The sequence below is a fragment of the Lissotriton helveticus genome, chromosome 2_2, assembly GCF_964261635.1.
Source record: "Lissotriton helveticus chromosome 2_2, aLisHel1.1, whole genome shotgun sequence".
NCBI classification, from domain to species: Eukaryota; Metazoa; Chordata; class Amphibia; order Caudata; family Salamandridae; genus Lissotriton; species Lissotriton helveticus.
In genome coordinates this window covers 175,384,292-175,405,799 of record NC_136060.1, presented here as the reverse complement: position 1 = coordinate 175,405,799, position 21,508 = coordinate 175,384,292, and the positions used below count along the sequence as shown (strand labels likewise).

The 21,508-nt window shown below is 47.0% G+C and overlaps 1 protein-coding gene across 2 annotated transcripts in view; it reads left to right on the top strand.

Annotated features, from left to right (window-relative positions):
- The window catches only part of UCHL1 (ubiquitin C-terminal hydrolase L1), a 464,331-nt gene that overhangs the window by 257,033 nt on the left and 185,790 nt on the right, over positions 1-21,508 (top strand). The window lies entirely within an intron of this gene.

The following is a 21,508-nucleotide window of genomic DNA, read 5'->3' as shown; positions in this document are numbered from 1 at the left end:
AATGTCCCTCTTTATAGGCTCTGGTTGTGCACACCCAGACTTCTCCAAACTTAAAAGAAAAAATAACAGGATCTGGGCACCTTCGAGGTGAAAGGTGGAGTCCAAGAGGGGTACTAGTCAACTGGCCATATCAGTTTGCCTCCGCTTAATCCAGTTTAAGTACGCCAATCAAATAGACTACACCCCCTCCTGGCTACACAAGTTTGGTAGAAGTCCTGACTGTTATGGTCTTGGATTCGACTTTACAGAGGGAACCTTCAACTAAGTTTGGGAGTGGCAAATTATTCAGTCTCACTGGTCAAGAATGCACAAGGAACCGGTCAGTGGTAAGTCACTATGGATCCCTAAGTTCAGTAGTAGGGGATCTCTGTGTATAGTCATAATCTGTGAATAGTCCAACCCATGTGCGTGGACCCCGGAGCAATCAAAATAGTCTCTTAAGTTGTCCTTCTACAGTCCTGCATACACTTAAGAGAAAATGAAAGACAAATGTAGCCTGACATTAACCAGGCTACATTGGCCAGTACTTCATCCTGAAGTGAAAAAGGATAGCCAAATCTAGAAATTTTACAGAGTTTCACACAAACTCCCCTTCACAAAAATCCTTTGTCATGGAGAGGAAGGGTTGAACAGACAAGCCCCATAGGCTGCCAATATGTGTCTGGAAAAGGGATACGATGCCTTTAAGGAACCCTCCAGAGACCCTTTGTATCCCATGATGCACAGCCTAAGGCAAGTTACTTTTAGTTCTTTTTTTCCGGATCCCACTAGCAGGACCCTGGAGCATTGAGCTCTACCTTTTTTATTGTTATAACTTCAATTTTTGGAGCTTTTTGAAATGATTTAGTGTTTCACTCTACGTCTGGTCTCTCTTCCATTTGCTATCTTTTTAGAGCAGCTAAGCCACCTTGTCGAAATGCCAGCTTTATTTGACAAGTGCCCTGAGTATGGCAGGAAGGGCAAGTCAGACTCTCACAAAGTGTGTATACTCTCTTCCATCTACTCATGTTCCTGACTCCTTTGTCATCTGCAATTCATTCTCCAGGAGGACCCTGCGTGACAGGGAGAAGATTCGTCTTCAAGGCCTGGAGCAGAGAAGACCTCAGGATTCAGGTGGGATCTCTGGGCGTGGAGGGAATCTTAACTGCTGCCACTTCCCGTGAATCAGCCTCGGGGGAGGGCGGGGGGTTCCCCAGTCACAAGAAGGCCCAGAAACGTCATTGGTCCCGGTCTCCATCGATTGCTTCGACGTCAAAAGGTATGACAATGATATGTTCGCCTTCGACCCAGGGCTCTAGGTCTAAACAGCATTGAGGGAAAGGACGTAGAGACCTCTGACGAGGTAGAGGACTTCACAGACTATGTCGACACATCGTAGTTGATCTGAGTCCTGAAGGCATCAGCGCTCGCCGTCGAGGCGACACCGCCGTTTGCCGTCAACACGCAGGTCAACGACGAGAAGGAGATCTTCGTCGCACAGGAGATCAACATCGAGAAGGAAATCGACATCCGAAAGAGGACTCCTTCCAGGTCCAGGTCAAGTTCAGTGGTCAGCATTTCTACATCTGACCGCTCTGAAGTCAGAGCGGCACATGCAGTCCATCAAGTAACATGGCCTCCAGGGCACCTTTTAAGGGGAGGTCTCAGGGGATGGACCAACCTGTGGTCCCTCGTCTGTTGCCTCCACGACCTTGGATTCCAACTCCTCCTCCTCTGCCCAGACCACAGCCACCTCAACCACCGGTGCCAGTGGTTCTGCCTGTGCCCAGACGGTTGATCTCGCTCCAGAACGTGACATCGATCTCATAGCCGGTGCCGATCTTCCAGGTCTCGACATCGTCTCCACCTGGAGAGATCACTCTCCAGATACACTAGGGACACGGATTCCTCTGGTAGTGGGAGATATTCGTCGACCTTGTCCGACTCTCCTCCCACGAGGGTATCTCCAGTTGATGACATCACTACCTTTCATGATTTTCTGCTGAGGGGAGCTGCTAATCTGGGGATTGCGCTGACTGCGCCTACCCCTTCCACTTCTGTGATCTTCGAAATGCTGCAGCTCACGCCCACTGCTTCCTTTAGTGCCTGGTTTGGAGGAACTGGCTATGGAACTTTTCCTGACGCCTTCCTCTGCGAAGTCAGCTCCATATCGACTTCAGAAGAAATACAGGCCCCCGGACTCGGACCCTGCATTTCTGGAGACGGTGGCGGCAAATTAACCACTCTACGGCTCCATCGTCTACAGTGCCACCGGACAAATAGCCGAAGGCTAGACTCAGTGGGGAGCAGGGTCTGCAGTACAGCATCCACTTCCATGAAGGCAGCAAGTTCGACTGTCCTATTAGGACGCTATGACCGCTCCTTGGAGTCTCTCGAGCAGTTTATTGAACTCCTCCCGAGGGATAAACGTGAGTACTTTCAGGAGGTTGTTAATGAAGGCATGATGGTGTCAAACCAAATCATTAGTGCGGCTGAGGACACATCTCTCCTAGCAGCCCATGGATACTGTCACGGTGTGACTTTGAGGTGGCACACCTGGCTGCGACTTACGTCCCTAAAGCCGGAAGCACAGCAACGGATTGCCCACCTGCCCTTTTCGGGTTACATGCTCTTTGGGACCCATGCGGATGAGGAAATGGCCCGCATGAGGGTGGAAGTTTAGACACGAGAAGCCCAAGGAACAGCAGACTTTCCGTCCCTACCAACGGCGCTATTCCTCCCACCGGTTCCAATACTGGCACGGTCGCCAAGCTGGGCAACAGCAGCAGTAGCAACAACCATATCAGAGGTAGCCCATCCAAAGGTGTCAGAGGGGCAGAGGCAACAAACAGTCCACATCGGGGAATAGGGGCCCGGCTGGGTCTAAGCCCTGAGGGATTACTTCCCCCTCTTCTGTTACCCCCTCCGGTAGGGGGGAAGCATTCAGAACTACCTGGCAGTGAAGAAAAATTACTCTGGACAAGTGGGTGCTGAATATTGTTTGCAATGGATAGTCTGTTTTCTGAGCCCTCCTCCAGCTATTCCACTGGTTCGCGCACAATACCTGCTGCGTGAACTCCAAGCAGAGGCCAATACCTTTTTAAGAAAAAGGGCGATGGACGTCCCTACGTCTCAAAGAGGAAAGGGTCTATACTCTAGGTTCTTTCTTGTCCGCAGAAAGGACAAAAACTAGGTCAGGCCCATTCTGGATTTGTGCCAAGAAAACACCAGATTTATCCTGAGATGCATCGACAAGACTGGCTTTGTGCAATAGATCTGCAGGACGCATACTACCACATTCCATTGCACAGAAGCATCGGAAGTTCCTGCGCTTCCTAGTCTGCACCAATCCCGATCAGTACACCGTACTTCGGTTTGGTCTGAAGTCTGCACCCAGGACATTTTCAAAATGCATGGCATTGCACCTGAGGAAGAACAAGGTGTTTGTCTACCCGTACCTGGACGACTGGTTGATCAAAGCATCCACCTTCCAGGAAGCGCAACTGCATTTCAACAGGACAGCTGTTCTGTTGAACCAACTGGGCCTGCATATCAACATGGCCAAATCTGTCCCAACTCATGTTCAGTGTCTGCAGTACTTGGGTACACTCAGAGCAAGCGTGTCCTATGAAGGAACGATGTTTATTGATCCTTCGGAAAGCTCAGTCTCATGTCTGTTCAATCAACGACAGTGAGGACGGTATCTTCTCTCCTGGGGTAGATGGCTTTTTGCATCTTTCTCGCACCATATGCACGCCTCCACATGAGATCACTGCAGGAATGTCTGGAGGATCAATGGGACCAGAAACTAGGGAGCTGGTAGGACCGGATCAGACTGTCTCAACATACTCAGCAGTCCCTGAAGTGGTGGTATACAATAGAGAATCTCCTCGAGGGGTTTCCGTTCCACAAGGACATTCCTATACAGACCATGGTGACGGATGCTTCTCTCCACGGCTAGGGAGCGCATTCGGACCATCTCCAGATCCAAGGCACGTGGTCCCAGGTGGAAACCACATATCACAAAAAATTTTGGGAACTCAGCTGTTCATTTGCCGCTGAAAGCCTTTCATCCGTCCTTCTGGACCAGCTCCCTGCTTGTACAGATGGACAACACGACAACAATGTGTTACCTCAACAAGCAGGGGGGCTCGATCGAGCACTCAGGTAGCGCAAGCGATCTGGCACTGACTGTTAGCCAGGGAGCTGACTAGAACTGCTACCCATCTACCAAGTGTGCAGAATGCTCAGGCAGACTCACTCAGCAGGCTCGTTCAGGAAAACCACGAATGGGTCTTAAACGAAGAGGTGTTAGGAAACATTTTCAAAATGGGGCACTCCAAAAATAGATCTGTTCCCCACCGCCAACAGCAAATGCTGAGACTTCGCCTCCAGGTCTTACCAACCGGGGACTCTGGGGAATGCACTGTGGATCTGTAGTGTAGTTCCTATATTCCCAATAGGCTCTGCGCATTGGAATAATATATTCAACAGTGTAGACGTAGGACTGAGGTTATCTAGGTCTCTACTGACTATTAGACTTAAGGTTTGCCAGCTAGCTCAGAGGTCACTAGAAACTTTCTCGAATAAACGAGGAGTTTAACCTCCCTGGATAGACAAGGGATTAGCTTCTGACAACCATACAACATGACAACTTTGCTCTCCCTGAATAAGAGTGTATCTCTAGAGTCGTGTGAAAACAAAAGACAGCTATTTCACTCAGTTAAATGTGCGTACTTAGTTTCACCAGAATGCAGAGAAAAGACTGGCGTTTTCAATAAAAGGTGTTATTTATTGAGCAGTCTTCTTCCTCATACAAGAGAAATGAATTGCCACGATTGTAATGCTCATGGTAAAGTGCGTACAGTTAATGGAGGATTATAAAATAATACTGTAAAAGCATTGATATGGTTTCTTAGTCATATGATACTTTAAAATAGATAAAATATATACATACATTGACAAATCTTACTCAACTGTTGCTTCTAAGTACGCCTACCCCGGTGTACCTGGCCTAATACGTGGGAAGGAGTAAGTAAATAGCAGTTTAAGTTTGTTTTGCCAAGAATCTGACTCAAGAATTCTCTGTAAGGGTTTAGTCAGTTCCGTACCTGGGTATTAGAAACCAGGAGGTCTTGTATCTTTCTCAGGACTCGATATCCCAGTAACCCGCGAAGGTATCTGGAAACACCGGAGCTGGATTTCTCGGCAGGAGAAAAGACAGCGTCTCTCAGTGCGTCAAAAGAGGAGGGGCAGCATCCGTGGGCTCTCGCATCAGCTGGGCTCTCTGGCAAGTAGATAGCTGCTCTGCTCCAGAATCACCACCACCGTGTGTTTGCTTAAGGCAACGTTGGTATATTTATACCTGAAAGGTGCCTGGGTTGGACATAAGACGTCATTAAAGATGTCACGAAGAACTGGCCGTTCGAACAGTGCTTTACAGGAGTTCTAGGACGAAATCAAAACAAAAGCAAGGGGGATTTCTCAGGTTGCGGGAGGCTTGGTTTTGTTTAGAGAACTGTGTGCTTACTAGGGGGCCGGAGAAGTAGCCTTGCTTAATGTGACAGCATGTGCTACGACTGAATTATAGATATGGTTATTATGCCGTTGTATGGATATTATTGATTATAGCCGGACAAGGGCATAAAATAGGAATATCGATTCGGGTTCCTAGATAAAACACTACAGATCAGCTGGTTGAACAGCTTTCTGTGCGCTTTTCTGCCCAGTCCCCTGATTCCAGCAGTGTTGATCAAGCTGTCCCAATCCAGGGCCTGGATGATCCTAATTGTTCCGGAGTGGCCTCTGCAGTGGTGATTCACCGACCTGCTACACTGGTTTCTCCAGCCCCATCTGCGGCTTCCATGCCATCCAGAACTTCTCACGAAGTTCGGGGGGCAGATGATGCACCCCAACCTCTCATAGTTGAGTTTAACAGCATGGCTCCTGAGCTAGTGCAGTATGGACACTTAAACCTGCCTGGAGATACTCAAGGAGGCAGAGACCATCTAAAAAGACTTCCTATGCCAACAAGTGGAAGCGATTCTGCATTTGGTGCATGTCCAAGAATGCTGATCCTACATCCTGCAAGGACTGTCATCCTTCCATACCTGCTGCATTTAGTGCAATCTGGCCTTAATTTCCATTCCATTAAGGTTCACCATGCAGCACTAACAGCATATAGGAAATGCCCTTCACAAACTTCCTTTTTCCAAATACCTGTTTAAGATATTTTGGAGGGTTTGAAGAAGGTATCCCCCCCTCCCCCCACACACACACACACACACACACTCAATCAGGTGTCCTTCCCCTCAGTGGGAGCTGAATGTGGTGCTGTCTAGGTTGATGAAGCAACCTTTTGAGCCTATTCATAAGGCTTCTTTACAGCATTTATCCTGGAAGGCAGCTTACCTTGTGGCTATAACATAGACTTGCAGGGTGAGATTCAGGCTCTGTCAGGAGCCCTATACTGTTTCATGCTTCCAAGGTTGTCGTGAGGACTCACCCGAAGTTTCTCCCTAAAGTGATATTTGATTTCCATGTCAACCAGACTATCACTTTACCACCGTTTTTTCAACATCCTTCCTCTACGGCCGAGAGGTCCCTTCATTCACTGTATGTGAGACTGGTGTTGAAATTCTACTTGGATAAGACCAATGACATTCGTAGGTCAGATCAGCTGTAATTATGGTTGTCAGGACTGGTCTTGCCACCTCCAAACAGTCCATATCTAGGTGGATTGTGTCCTGTATAAAACTGTTACCAAAAGGCTAACCAGACTCTAGCGGTAAGACTAATGCTCATTTGACTAGAGGCAAAGAGGCTACAGCGGCTTTGCTATGCAACGTTCCCATTGCAGACATCTGTAGGGCCGCTACGTGGAAATCTGTCCATACCTTTGCTAAACATTACTGCCTGGATTCGTATGCTAGGACAGATGTGCAAGTTGTGCAGGCTTCGCTGAGCCCTGGGTCGAGGGGGAACATGTCATACCGTTCGAAGTTAAACCAGGACCAATGACGTTTCTGGGCCTTCTTGTGACTGGGGAGCCCCCAGAGGCTGATTCACAGGAAGTTGAAGCAGATTCCCTCCACACCCCGAGATACCAACTGAATCCCGATATCTTCTCTGCTCCAGGCCTTGAAGACTAATCTTCTCCCTGTCATGCAGGGTCCTCCTGGAGAATGACTTGCAGATGACACAGGAGTCGGGAACATGAGTAGATGGAAGACAGAGTATACACACTCTGAGTGTCTGACTTGGCCTTCTTCCTGCCACACTCGGGGAACTTGTCAAAGCTGGCATTTTGACAGAAGGTGGCTTTGCTGCTCAAAAAAGACAGCAAAAGGAAGAGACCAGACGTTGAGTGAAATACTAAAACTTTTCAAAAAGTTATACCAATAAAGGTAGAGCTCAATGCTCCACGGTCCTGCTGGTATGATCCGGATAAAAGAACTTGCCTTTGGTTGTGCATCATGGGATACCGAGGGTCTCTGGGGGAGGGGGGGGGGTTCCTTAAAGGCATGGTATCCCTTTTCCAGACACATAATGGCAGCCTATGGGGCTTGTCTGTCCTACCCTTCCTCTCTTATCACAAAGTATTTTTGTGAAGGGGAGTTCTCCAGTATTAGGGGTGTCTTTCATTGATTCACATGCCTGAATCATTCCCCGTCGTCGTAGTAGGAGTCCCACGGTATATAAAAAAGCAGTAATAAGCCATTTGTACATAGCAAATAACAGTTATAATAAACCAGGAAGTAAAGTAGCCTCAGCTACCAATGAAAAAACTTCCACATTAGTGACTATCCAAGTCATTATGTTAGACCAAACTGCAGCCAATCAGGCCACAGCTCCCACCAAGGTATTCTCCCCAGAGACCCAGGCTGTCAGATTTTTTACCGCACGTCGTGTGATAGGGAGTCTCTCTGAGCTCTGCTCAGTTTTTTCTTCTACACTTGAAAGTTTCTTTCTTTCCAACATGTCTACATCTAAGTCCCTTTTCAGGGCCTGTGAATCTTGTGGCAAGGCAAGGCTCTTCAAGGAGGACCCTCATTCTCTCTGCATATACTGCTTGTATCCAGATCATCAGGCTAAGGAGTGCAAGATTTGTCGCACTTTTCCCACTAAAACCCTCAGACAGAGAGGGTCGCCTTCTACTATGGATACAACGGAATAAGGACAAGGACTTGCCACTCTCTGAGGTAGGAAGTTTGGCCTCTATGTCTTCTATGGGATCTAGAAAGAGAATGGCTGAGGGTAAGGTGACTACCCCTAAGGCAAAGGTGGCGAAACAGGCCCAGCACACTCTTGCTGCTGAGGAGCCTTCTACTTCAAAAGTGAAGAAAGCCTGTGAAAAATCTGTGAAGCCGCCTGTAATTAAAAAGACTGTCTTTATTGTCACCTCAGAGGCCTGCAACCAAGGCAGCAACTTCTCTGCCGGTTTCCTGTCAGACAGCCACTACAGTGACTTCAACTATGACTTATTCCTCACCAAAACCCTCTTTGGTGGTGTCCTCAGCGTCCTCACCTACTTATGTTCATGTTCAGATTCGTCCCGTCTCGTCGACGAAGAAAGTTTCTCCTACCGTCGACGAGCCTCCGTCGACGAAGCCCACATCCGTGTCGAAAACACCCTTCCCGTCGACGACTTTACCGTCGACGAAGAAATCCTTACCGTCGACGACTTCACCGTCGACGAAGCACCCGTCGACCATCCCTTCGTCGACGAGGAAAACTCCGTCGACGATCCAACCGTCGACGAAGAAGACACCGTCGACGGCCCGGTCGACGAAGAAGATGAAGAAAATTGTTCCATCGACGATGTCGTCGTCGACATCGAAAAACGGATCGTCGACAAACTCTTCAGCCACAGTTGTCGACGACGCAATCGACGGCGATTTCATCGCTCACAACAAAGTCAATGCCACAAGACTTCCCAGTGGGCCAAGAGAATCCAATAACGCCAAAACTGTCAACTTGCACAGATATTCAGGTCTGGTCAGCAAGAAGCAACGCGACATCGTTGCCATCTCCAGCCACCACTGCGGCACTTCTACAACGCCCATCGCAGTCTGCATGTATGTCACCACTCACAATGCCAGACAGGCTCTTGGATTCAGACGAGGACTCTGGTGGAGAATTATTTCCAGTAGCTACAAGTCCATCTGACTTGCTCATACAAGTCAAGGATCAGGAGGAAGAGGAGCAGGTGACGCAACAGCCCGGGTTAGATCCTGCACCACCACCAGGGACACAAATGCCCATGGAACGATTTAGAAATTTAATGTCCATGTTGGATGATTACTATCGCCGTTTTCCGCCCTCAGAGTCGGGCGAATCACACATCTCTTCCCCCCAGCCTAGAGGGGCCCTGCATTCAATACCTCCTATAACGGAAGAATCGGGACATACCCCATCCATACCGGTTCCATATAATCAACCGGAGGATGAGAATACTGAAGAGGAGGCTCAGGAGGAAGGTGAATTGGATGAATCGGATTCGTCGGAGTATGAAGATTATCAGGCTGACTCCCCTGCTCCAGATGAACAGCCAAAGGCTTAATCACCACCGGTGGATATTGCGAATTTCCATAGGATTATGGACAACGCAACCAAGAGACTTCTCATTGCCATGGAGACTAAACAGGATGATTGTTTCCTGTATGATTTTAAAAATGTGTCCCAAAGACAGAGTTGGTCGATACCTATCATAGACTTTATTTGGAAAGAAGGTCTAAAGATCATGGCCACACCAAACTCTTTACCTCCAGTTTTACCACGAGTAGATAAAAAGTACAGAGCGCCAGCTTCTTCACCGGCTTGCCTGATTGGACAGGCCAAGACAGACTCAGTCATTGCACAAGCAGCTCAAAAGAGCGAAGAACCAGTCGTCTCAAATCTCCACTCCTACAGACAGAGACGAAAGACGACTCGATACCATTGGAAAAAAGGTATCAACGATTGCAGCGACCACAGTGAGGGTTGCTAATTCTATGGCAATTCTTGGCCGATACGATAGGCAAATGTGGTCTGACATTTCGCCTTATATTAAGAAACTGCCTGAACTGGACCGGTCTGAGGCTATCAAAATTCTACAAGAAGGGGAGTGTGCGTCGTCGGAGATCATTGATGCTGCAGTGGATGTAGCAGCTACAGGATTCAGACAATTGGCAGGAGCCGCAGTCCTTCGGAGAGAGGGATGGTTGAAATCTACATCCTTTAGACATGAAGTACAGGCCAAGGTGTTAAACATGGCTTATGATGGCGAGTACCTATTCGGCTCGCACGTGGATGAGGCTTTGCAGGCCATAAAGGATACTGAAACTGCACGATCTTTGGGTACTCTGCAGTATCGAAAGTCTTCCTTTCGTGGCGCAAGAGGAAGGGGAAGCTTCTCAAATAGAGGAGGATATTACCAACAGCGCAACTATACTAACACACAAAACACCCAGAGGTACCAGCCATATAAACAACAACCTTATGGCCAAAGAAGAAATACTTACGCACAGCCCCGAGGAAACGCCACATATCGGGGAAGAGAACACCAACAAGAAGTGAGATTCACTTCCTGCCGCCAAAGTGTCCCAACCAAAAACGAATTGGAGGAAGAATATCCCTACATTGCTCAAAATGGTCCAAGATTACTACAGACAAATGGGTGCTGGATGTGGTATCCAAGGGCCACATATTAGAATTTGTAAAAACCCCTCCAAATTCTCCACCAAAGGGGCCGCCCCCAGCACATCTCAAGGAGCTATTCATCCAAATCAATACAATGATTCGAAAGGGGGCAATCGAGAGAGTACCTAGACACCAGAGAGGGACAGGCTTTTACTCTCGTTTTTTCTTGATACGCAAAAAATCAGGGGAATGGCGCCCAATCCTCGATTTGCGTGCCCTGAACAAATTCATCAAAAAATTGACGTTCAGAATGTTAACTCTCCAAGAGATCCTCCAGTTTTTGGCAGAAGGGGACCACTTGGCAACACTCGACCTTCAGGATGCCTACTTCCACGTCCCCATCTTCCCCAGACACAGGAAGTTCCTAAGGTTCAGAGTGGCTGGCAGGGATTTCCAATTCAAGGTGCTTCCCTTTGGACTACGTTCAGCCCCGAGGGTATTCACAAAAATGCTAGCACCCGTAGCGGCCCACCTACGATTGCAGGGAATTCAGATATACCCTTATCTGGACGATTGCCTTATCAAGGCCAATTCCTACGACACAGCAAACGACCATGTCCAAAAATGCCTTTGCCTGTTTCAAAGCCTGGGGGTTTCAGTGAACTTCGAGAAATCCGATCTAATTCCATCACAAAGGAAGTCTTTCCTAGGAGCAACACTGGATTCCAAGCTCGCTCAGGTCTTCATTTCAAACGAAAGACAGGAGAAGATCAGAACAATGGCAACCACACTCCTCAGAAAAGAGTGCGTTTCTGTTCGGAGATTCAAATCTTTCCTAGGGATGATCTCATCGTGCATCCCTCTCACTCCAAACTGTCGTCTGAGGATGAGACCATTACAAGAGTAACTCAGTCACCAATGGGTGCAGATATCTGGGTCCTTCGAGGATATCATTACCCTAACACCTCGAATGAAGGAAACAATCCTGTGGTGGAGTCAGAAACACCACCTGCAAGTAGGCTGTGCTTTCCTCGCAGAAGTCCCCAGATTCATAGTAACCACGGATGCCTCGCTAGAAGGTTGGGGCGCTCACCTTCAAGGGATGACGATCAGTGGCCAATGGGACACTCAACAGAAGAAATGGCACATCAATCTGTTGGAGTTACGGGCCATTTTCCTCGCCCTAAAATCCTTTCAGGCAATTCTAGAAGGCTCCACAGTGTTAATTCGAACAGACAACACAACGAGCATGCATTACCTGAACAAGCAGGGGGGCACAAGATCAGCCCGGTTGTCTCAACAGGCTCAAGAGATCTGGACTTGGGCTCTGGATCACGACAGCAACTTGTCAGCGGTGCATGTTCCAGGAGTAGCCAATGTACTGGCAGATCCAAGAACAGCACTCACGAATGGGAACTGCATCAGCCAACGCTGGATCGGATCTTCCAGAGGTGGGGTCTCCCCGATCTGGATCTTTTTGCAACTTATCAGAACAAGAAATGTACTCACTTTGCGAGCTGGATTCCCCACAGAGACTTTTGCGGGGACGCTCTGTCAATGACTTGGGAACGGATCTTTGCCTACGCCTTCCCGCCAATTCCGTTAATTCCCAAAGTCATCAAGAAAATGAGGAAACAACCGTGTCGAATAATCCTGATTGCTCCACGGTGGACACGACAGTATTGGTTCACACAGCTTCTCCTTCTGTCAGAGCGCGAGCCAGTCCAACTACCCCGAATTCCAAATCTTCTAACAATTCAAGAAGGCAGGGTGTATCATCCGGACCCTCATTCTCTGAAATTATCGGCTTGGCTCCTCAACACCATGAGTTTGCACACTTGAACATTCCACAGGACTGTCAAGAAGTCCTCGCCAATGCTAGGGCGCCTTCAACAAACAAAACTTACAAACTAAAGTGGAAGCGTTTTTGTGTTTGGTGCCAAACTATGAATTTACATCCAATGAATGCGGAGCCGGAAGCGATATTGCCCTTCTTTTTGCAGTTGGCTAAATCAGGTTTGGCGCACTCAACACTTAAAGTGTTTTTAGCGGCCATATCACGATACCGTCAGGATGGTAAGAATTCTCTATACTCAAGAATAATCCAACAGTTCTTTAAAGGTTTATTTCGTATGTTTCCACCTATACGCCGACCACCTCCATCTTGGCATTTGAATGTAGTCCTGGCTCAGCTTCTGCGCCATCCCTTTGAGCATATCCATAAGGTCGATCTCAAGTTCATCACTTGGAAGGTTGCATTACTGCTGGCATTAACATCAGCCAGACGGGTGAGTGACATGCAAGCGTTCACCTCTAAGCCACCATTCTTGCAATTCTCACATGACTCTGTGATACTACGCACCAACCCGAAGTACATGCCCAAAGTACCATCGGATTTTCATCTAAATGAGCCAGTGATACTTAAGACATTTTTTCCCAATCCGCAGTCACCAGCTGAGCGGACTTTACACACATTAGACATTAAGAGATGCCTTAAATTTTATCTTTCAAGAACAGCTGCCATCAGAAAGACTGATCAGCTATTTGTGGCGTATGGCAGACCAAGACAAGGCTGTGCGGTTACAAAACAGACTATCGCCAGGTGGGTCTCATCCACGATAGGGCTCTGCCATCAACAAGCAGGTAAACCCTTACAGACCTTACCTAGAGCACATTCTACGAGAGCAGTCTCCTCTTCAACTGCTTTGTTTGCTGGTGTGCCTCTCCCGCACATTTGCAGAGCCGCAACATGGTCCAGCAGACACACATTCACGAGGCATTACTGTCTGGATTCTTCAAGCGATACCGATGCCTCGGTGGGGAGAGCAGTCCTGCGTAATCTGTTTCAGTAAGGTGAGCCTCTGGTGATCTCTCCCACCTCCTTTGCTCTTTTACGCTTTCATATGTTGTTGCATTGCTTTCTTTTAATGCAGGATAACTGTTCTTTGGCGGATAAGAGCGACATATTGTATTACTGCTAACTACTCGGATTCAGGCATGTGAATCTATGAAAGACACCCCTAATACTGGAGAAGAACAATAGTTACTTACCTGTAATCTGTGGTTCTCCAGTATTGGTGTCTTTCATAGATTCACATGCACCCACCCACCTCCCCTCAGAGTCTCACCCAGACTGTTAAGATATATGTATATATACTCTGGTACACTCCAGTGCTACAAAAATCTGACAGCCTGGGTTTCTGGGGAGAATACCTTGGTGGGAGCTGTGGCCTGATTGGCTGCAGTTTGGTCTAACATAATGACTTGGATAGTCACTAATGTGGAAGTTTTTTCATTGGTAGCTGAGGCTACTTTACTTCCTGGTTTATTATAACAGTTATTTGCTATGTACAAATGGCTTATTACTGCTTTTTTATATACCGTGGGACTCCTACTCCGACGACGGGGAATGATTCAGGCATGTGAATCTATGAAAGACACCAATACTGGAGAACCACAGATTACAGGTAAGTAACTATTCTTTCTCTGCGTGAAAATCTGTAATATTTCTAGATTTGGCTATCCTTTTTCACTTCAGGATGAAGTGCTGGCCAACGTAGCCTTGTTAATGTCGGGCTGCATTATGTCTTTCATTCTCTTAAGTGTCTATGCAGGACTGCAGAAGAGGACAACCTAAGACTATTTTGATTGCTCCGGGGTCCACACACATGGGCGGGACTCTTCACTGATTATGACTATCAGATACCCCTACTACAGAACTGGAGTTACAGGTAAGAAACTACTCCTTGCCCAGCTAGGGGTAGTGTCGGGTGGGTATGGGGACTGGGCATGAAGAAACTGTCTCTTGCATTACCATTACCATAAAAAAAAGCATCATGACACTGTAGGGCTGCAACTGCCCCTCCGTTAGTGAGGTGACATAGAGGAATAGATATTTGTGTGTTGGCAGGAGTGTTGGTGTACAAAGGTAGGTCATGCTCCGGGAAATACAAATGTATATATCTATGGCCGTGGAACCAACCTAATTTGACCCGATCTAATGCTTAATTGAGAAATGGTCCTGGTCGGACTAGTTGTAATGTATTCACAATTGTTTTTTTTGGTTTTTTCATCCATTGGAAGCTAGAGTATATTCAGTGATTTCCCCATATAAATGTCAATGGGTGCGTTGAAAAGCTTACTCGTGATCCTGATCATTGCTTGCACTAGTCTAAAACGACCAGTGCCAGGTAGCGCAATTCAGGTGTCGACTCTGCTCAGACTTGGAGAAATGAGTTGGAAATACTAGTGCAAGACATGAAAGTCTGTAGGAAAAAATTCTGATGGGTTAAGTCAAAAGCCCAAACCTACTACCATAATAAACAAAGCAGTGGTGAACTATTGTGAAATGTGGCTTGCACAAAAGGAAATTACTGCAGGAAACCTAATTAACAAACTGGGCAAAGAAATAGTTCGCTTAGTTCGTACAAAGTGAAAGAATGAGCAGAAAGTGCAAGAATTTGTACAAGTTGCAAAACCGCTCAAACACCAAAATCCAATTGGAAGATGGACTCTACCTCCAGTGAATACAACTGGAGTTGTTCGAAAGCATTTAATAGACCCCCAACTTGCTTTGGAATCTTGGAGACCAGACACTAATGCCCGCCCCCCCAAAAAGCTAATGCAACAGCACTAGTAAAACTTAATGGAAACCATACTATTAGGTAAAGCTCACACAGCTTCCGAAGGTCTCGCAATCAGCCTACTCCTTGAGGCCTTTGATATTTAAGTTTTCCTGTCCATTTATTCTCCTGCATGGCCAGCAGTTTAACATAGTCTCCTCAACAAGCGTTTATCTGATACCCAATATTACATGTATTGGACTGTGTTGACAGGTGTTTGGCAAGAATATCTAAACTAGACGTTGATCCGGTCTTAACGTGAGCAATGCCAGTAAACCTCTTTGGGTGGTTTTTACCATTTTAGGATACTTAAAGGACCTTTAATGCAACAAGTCTTTAAACAGTTTGAAAAATGAAGACTGCCATTCTCAGCCATTTGTTTCCAAGGGCAAGTAGTATTGAGTGACGAACATTTTCCACAAGAAATTACCAATAACTGGATCTAGACCCCATATTTGTATTAATAGTTATGGATTGCTCTTTATAAGCATGCATCAGTCAGTCTTGTGGTTCCTAATCCATGGTAAGGTAGGTAAGGTAATTTTATTATGCATAGTTAATTAAAACCAGTGCAAACCTTTTACAAAAGAATCCATGGGTTTTGCGTGTTTGTTGGACAACATTTGGGGCTTAGTACCTAGACTGATTCTGGACACCCCGCAGGATATGTTGGCCTCGAGACCTCCTATCTCAGTGCCACTAAGCCACTCTAACAGCCTGTCCAGATTTCCCTTGCTTTAACAGCAAAAACCCTCTGGAATGATAGAGAGGAAGACATGGACAGACAAGCCCCATAGGCTGCCATTATGTGTCTCAGAACAGTGCCTTTAAGAGAACTTTCCAGAACTTCACAGTATCCCAGAATTGCAGGTACCTTTTACTTTCAGTTCTTTTTTTCTGGCTCCTGCAAGCAGGACCCTGGAGCATTGGAGCATTGAGCTCTCCCTTTTCAAGGGTTTATTGGTGATTTTTTCACTTTTTCAAGTTATTTGAGTGCTTTTCTTGAAGTACTTTGGTGTTTCTTCCTGTTTTGTCTTTTGGTGCACTCTTTAATTGTTATTATGCCTGCATTATTTGACAAATGCCCGGAGTGCTCCAGGAAGAAGGCCAAGTCCGGTCCACACGAGGTGTATCTGCCTTCCTTCATCTCATGTCCCAGAGGAGTGTGACATCTACCAGGATGAAGATTAGGCTTCAGGGCCTCGAAGACAGAAGACAGAAGACTGAAGGCACAAGTTGGGTCTGGAGAGGCTTCCTCTGCCCATGCTGAGGCCTCTGGGGGGCTCCCCAGGGGCAGGAAGACCAGCAAGCATCCCCATTCTCAGTCTGTCGATTGCACCGACTACGGCGTCGAGAGGGATGACTGCAGTCTGTTCCCAGTCTCCCCAGGGCTCTGGGTCGAAGCGGCGTGTCATATAGCTACCATATATCTTTATAATGCATTAAGTTAGCATAGGCACATTACATGTTTAAACGCCATTTTTCCTTTTGCTGCTTCTGCACACGACACTTAATTGTTTTAGCTTTCAACCTAGTAGTTCGTTGTGGTTTACATGAGAATAATATGTTATTACTCTATCAGCTTTGCTCAATAAACTGTCTGTACAGGGAGTGCTGAAGCTTCAGGAACAACAAGATACTGAATTGTTATGAGGTCTGATCTTCGCGCCTTCTTAGACATAACATAAGTGCAGCTTCTGCCAACTTTGGCTTTTAGGCGGGTTTTATATTGCTTTGCTTGAGGCACACACAACACACTTGATGCTGTTCGCATGCAGAGAGAGCTGGTGTATGCTGACGTGATCTCTTCATTCTAGGATCCTGAGGTATGGGCCCGCCCTAATAAAAACCCAAAGAGACCTTCTTTGCTATTAATATAACATGTTAGGGAGGGTGAGAAATAAGGGTTGACTCTTATTCATTACAGCATGTTAACGTGCTGTCACCATTTGCTTTCTATGGACTAGTAACTATGCTGATAACTTTGCTTCTGATAATATGTTTCCTTGTATTATCTAAGATACTGCGCCTGAGAAGACTGCATTAGTAAATAAATATTTCAAATGTGCACGTTTCCTCATTTACTCCACGTTCTGGTTTGAAATGATTGTATAACGAAAGAGTGCTCATGGGTTCCACGTAACCTGAGGTATTGTAAGCTCATGTTCTGGTTTGTCTAAACATTGGGAGTTATGACCAATGAGACACTGTAGCTAGCTCGTTAAGGGGTTTGTTGGGTACTAAGGTGAGTTTTGGGTCACCCTAATTCGCTGAGGTTCCAATCCTCTGTGCACAGTTCTGTGGGAGAACAGAAACCCTGCTACATGGCGCCCATACGTTGGTGGACTTATATCATGACACTCGAGTAGTATGTCGTTCAAACCGTAACCTCTTCACTGTCGTTTCCGGAAAACGGTGGTGTCAGTGAAACCTACCTATTTTTTTAAATAGGTCTTTTCAAGCTTGATCCTATCTAAAACGGTTTCTTTTGAATTACTACCCAGTTGTGCTACAAAGTTTCCTTTGTTTTTTCTGTTATTCCGGTGCAATCCTGGCGCAGGCTGTGGTCATCCCGCAGCATAGTCGCATTGCGGTGCGCAACCATTTACAGGCTTACCAAGTCCCGTTAGATGGCTTGGCTGTGATTTTGGTGGTGTGCGGATCCGGTGTACCCATTTGAACTGTTTTATTCGTGGGTAACGTTTCCGGAAGTGGACGCTAATTCTAACGTGTTCCACACCTTCACACCCTCACCTGTACCGGCTGAATATACACCGTACAGGGCACTGGAAATACCTATTGATCATTGGCAGCATCGCGATTGGTTTGATGGCGCCCTTCCCCACTCTTTATCCGCTGCGAGGTTGGGTCCATTGTCCATTCCAGGTACAAATTGGCCTGCGTTGGGTGGATTCACCCTGCACCCGAATCACGGCGCTTGTCCCCTTGTGGCTATTCGCAGACTGCATGTTGTCTCGATTGCCGTGATTTGTGCATTAGTGCAATACATAGGTCGTCATCTCCCGGGAGGTCCCCCGGGTGGTCCGGCCGTTCAGACGGAACATGGCGGTTTAAGACTTAATCCGGTTATGGTCAATTCGGTTTTTGGTAAGCGTCCCGATGATAAAGATGATTTCCCTTTCTGGCTTGCCGAGAAATTTGACCAACTGGAGGCTGTGTTTCCGAATTCTACTCCTGCTGATAAACATCGAATGTTGACGATTACTTTGCCTAATGATTTAACTCCTGAACTCGTTGACTGTGAAAGTTGGGGGAAAACTTTTGCAGCCGTTTATACAAGGTGTTTCGGCACCCTGTCTATGTCCGTACTGCCTACGATCGTTAAACGTGTTCAGGATGATCACGGACCGGAAGCAGCGGTTGAATTGGGTATGCGCCTGTGTGGTTCTTTTGAGATTGTGAGCGATCTCATCCTCTCCAATATAAAGGGAGATGCAGTGAACTTTCAGGTGTCGAATGCTTTGGCTGCTCTGCCCGATGCCGAAAAACCCCGACAGTTAGCGAAGATTGTTGTGGCCGCTTATAAAACTATAGGTCGCACAAGTAAAGGTCTGAAATATTTTCCTGTCCAGGAGAAAAAACAACCACAGGGACAGTCTGCAACAGCAGATGTCCAGCCCAAGTCCAATAAACAGAATTGGCCTAAAAAACAGAAACGGGGGAAGCAACAACAGCAGACTCGGGATTCGTATCCTGCTCCACAAGTTCCTGCGCCAACAGAGTATATGATTTGCGCGATGATTAAATCACCTGATTGCAGGTTTCTGAACAACGCTCTCCTCGTTACTTTCAGGACTCATCGGCCCGAAGACCGGTGGAGGAGGAGGCGGTAGTGGACATGGTGGCCAACAAGGACTTGGCCAGTCCCGCCAGACTGACTGCGCAGCGAATCAGGAGGATTCTACGCCATAGAGACCGTAGTTTGCGAAAAAGAGTCGCGACCTTATCAGCGCATCGATATGCCACAGATAGTGAGAACGCGGCTTCGGAATCTGACGTGGGCTCTGACCTTGGTGGACAGCGCGGCGGAGATTACCTTAGTGAGAGGCGCTGCGTCCACTACTGAGGGTGACAGCGACTGATGTCTACGTTGTAATAGAAACAGCCGATACGAGACTTGCTCCCCCTGAAAGACTTTATGAAATTGTCCTGTTAATTGAAGGTGACATACAGCGTACCATCAAAGGGGTATTAGGAAAATCTGTCTTCTACGTATGATATTTTGCTTTCGGAGGCTGACTGGCCCCCACCTTTTGTGCTCGCGGCGCCGCGAGGGGAGGAGATAATCCTCCCCAGTTTCGCGAACACTGTCTCGAAAGAGCATGCGCAGCATTTTGCAGAAGAGTGGGCTCGGGCTCTCGCACCGGCTCTGTACCGTAACCAATGTGGTTGGGACAAATTATCCCCATGCCACGAAATTCCGTTGCGGTCGCAGCCTCAACCTCAATATCCCATTCGTCGTGAAGCAAAGGCTTCCGTTGCGGAAATCCTTGAACAATTGGAATATCAAGGAGTTATTGAAACATGTGTCACCGACGAATAATCCTCTTTTTACTGTGACCAAGCCTGACTGATCATATCGTTTGGTATTGGATTACCGGCATTTGAACTCGCATTGCTGTAACTGTGCAGTACAGAATACTCACGGCTCTGCCCTAGTGGATGGTCTAGTGCGTAAGTGTTTTAAAACAACGCTTGACATAGCCAACGGTTTCTATGCCCACAGATTGGACAGCTTTAGCTCCCAATGGACCCGTTTTACATGCGCTGGGGTCCAAAAACAATTCCGGCGTCTCCCAATGGGCTATAAGAATAGTCCAGGTATATTTACCGCACGCATAGTCTCTATTTTGGAGGCACTCGACCCGGATGCTTGTTCGTATATGGATGACATGTATCTCACAGACGACGAAATTTGGGAGCATCTGTGTCGTGTAAATTCTATTATTTGTAACTTTGCAGACATGGGTTACAAATTTAACTTTGCAAAATCGCACATTGCTGAGCACAGTGTTGTTTCTGGGCTATGAGCTCAACAATGAAGGTAGAGGTTTGGCACCTCACTTCTTGGAGAAATGCGCACAGTTGTGCGCTCCTACTACACTGAAAAAATTAGTCTTTACTGGGCTTTTTAAATTTCGGGAGGACATACATTCCGGAATATGCCCAGCGTATCAAGCCTTTGTATGTTTTGATACAACCAAATTTTTCCAAATCATGCTGGCTGCCTGAGCACTCAGCCATCTTGCAGTTCTTGCAGGCTGATCTGCTCGCTTCTAAGTATTTACTGACTCGTGACAACCATACCAACCTGGTGATAAGAATTATACCGGGGACAGTGGGTTTCACGTACCTCACTTTTAATGAAGGAGACACAGTACCTATTGCTTACAAGTCACACTTGTACACTTCGGCTGAGATGCGGTTTCCCACTGTGGAAAAGGTTTTAACAGCTGTGCAGATGGCTATTCTTAAGGAACGGGCTCTGTCACAGGGGAAACGCATGTTGGTTGTTACACCCTGTCCTCATTTGGAGGCAGTCACGAAAGCCAGTGTACCAAATTCAAAAGCTTTGCACCCTCGGTGAATTCAGTGGGCTGCGTCCTTGACGTCCACGGATGTCACGTTTATTTTTGACGCCTCATTGCGGTCGCAAGAGTACTTACAGTATGAGTTTGTTCATCCTGCTCCTCTAGCTATGCGACCTTTGGAGGACTTCCATTGTATCATTTACACTGATGGTTCGGCGCAGGTTGCGCATGGCTCTAAACATGCCTACGTTTCCGCATGCGCCATTGTGGTCGGTGCTATGTTGAACGATGAGTTCATATCCAGGGAAGTGCACACGTTGCCACTGGGAGATTGCACGGCACAATTGGCAGAGCTTCGTGCTCTTACTAGCGTTGGAGTACGCAGATCCTAGTGTTACTACTCTTATTGTAAGTGATTCTTTCTACTGTGTCCAGTCTTACAATGAAAACTTATTTTGGATTCAGAATGACTTTCGTGATTCCAAGGGTAGCACAATAAAACATAAACTGATCTGGGTTCGAGTGGCCGAGCTTAAGGCTATGTTGCCGCTCGTTTTTGTTATTCATGCTCTTGGCCACCAGCGTGTTGGAGTCCACGGTGACGGTAACTCGCTTGCTGATGAAGCAGCGAAATCAGCGGTGTCTACATACTTAGTTGCAGCAGTTACACGGTCCAAAAGTAAGATTGATAGTGACATCTTGGCGGCTGTTGCTGCCACTGAGAAGGGAGGTAAA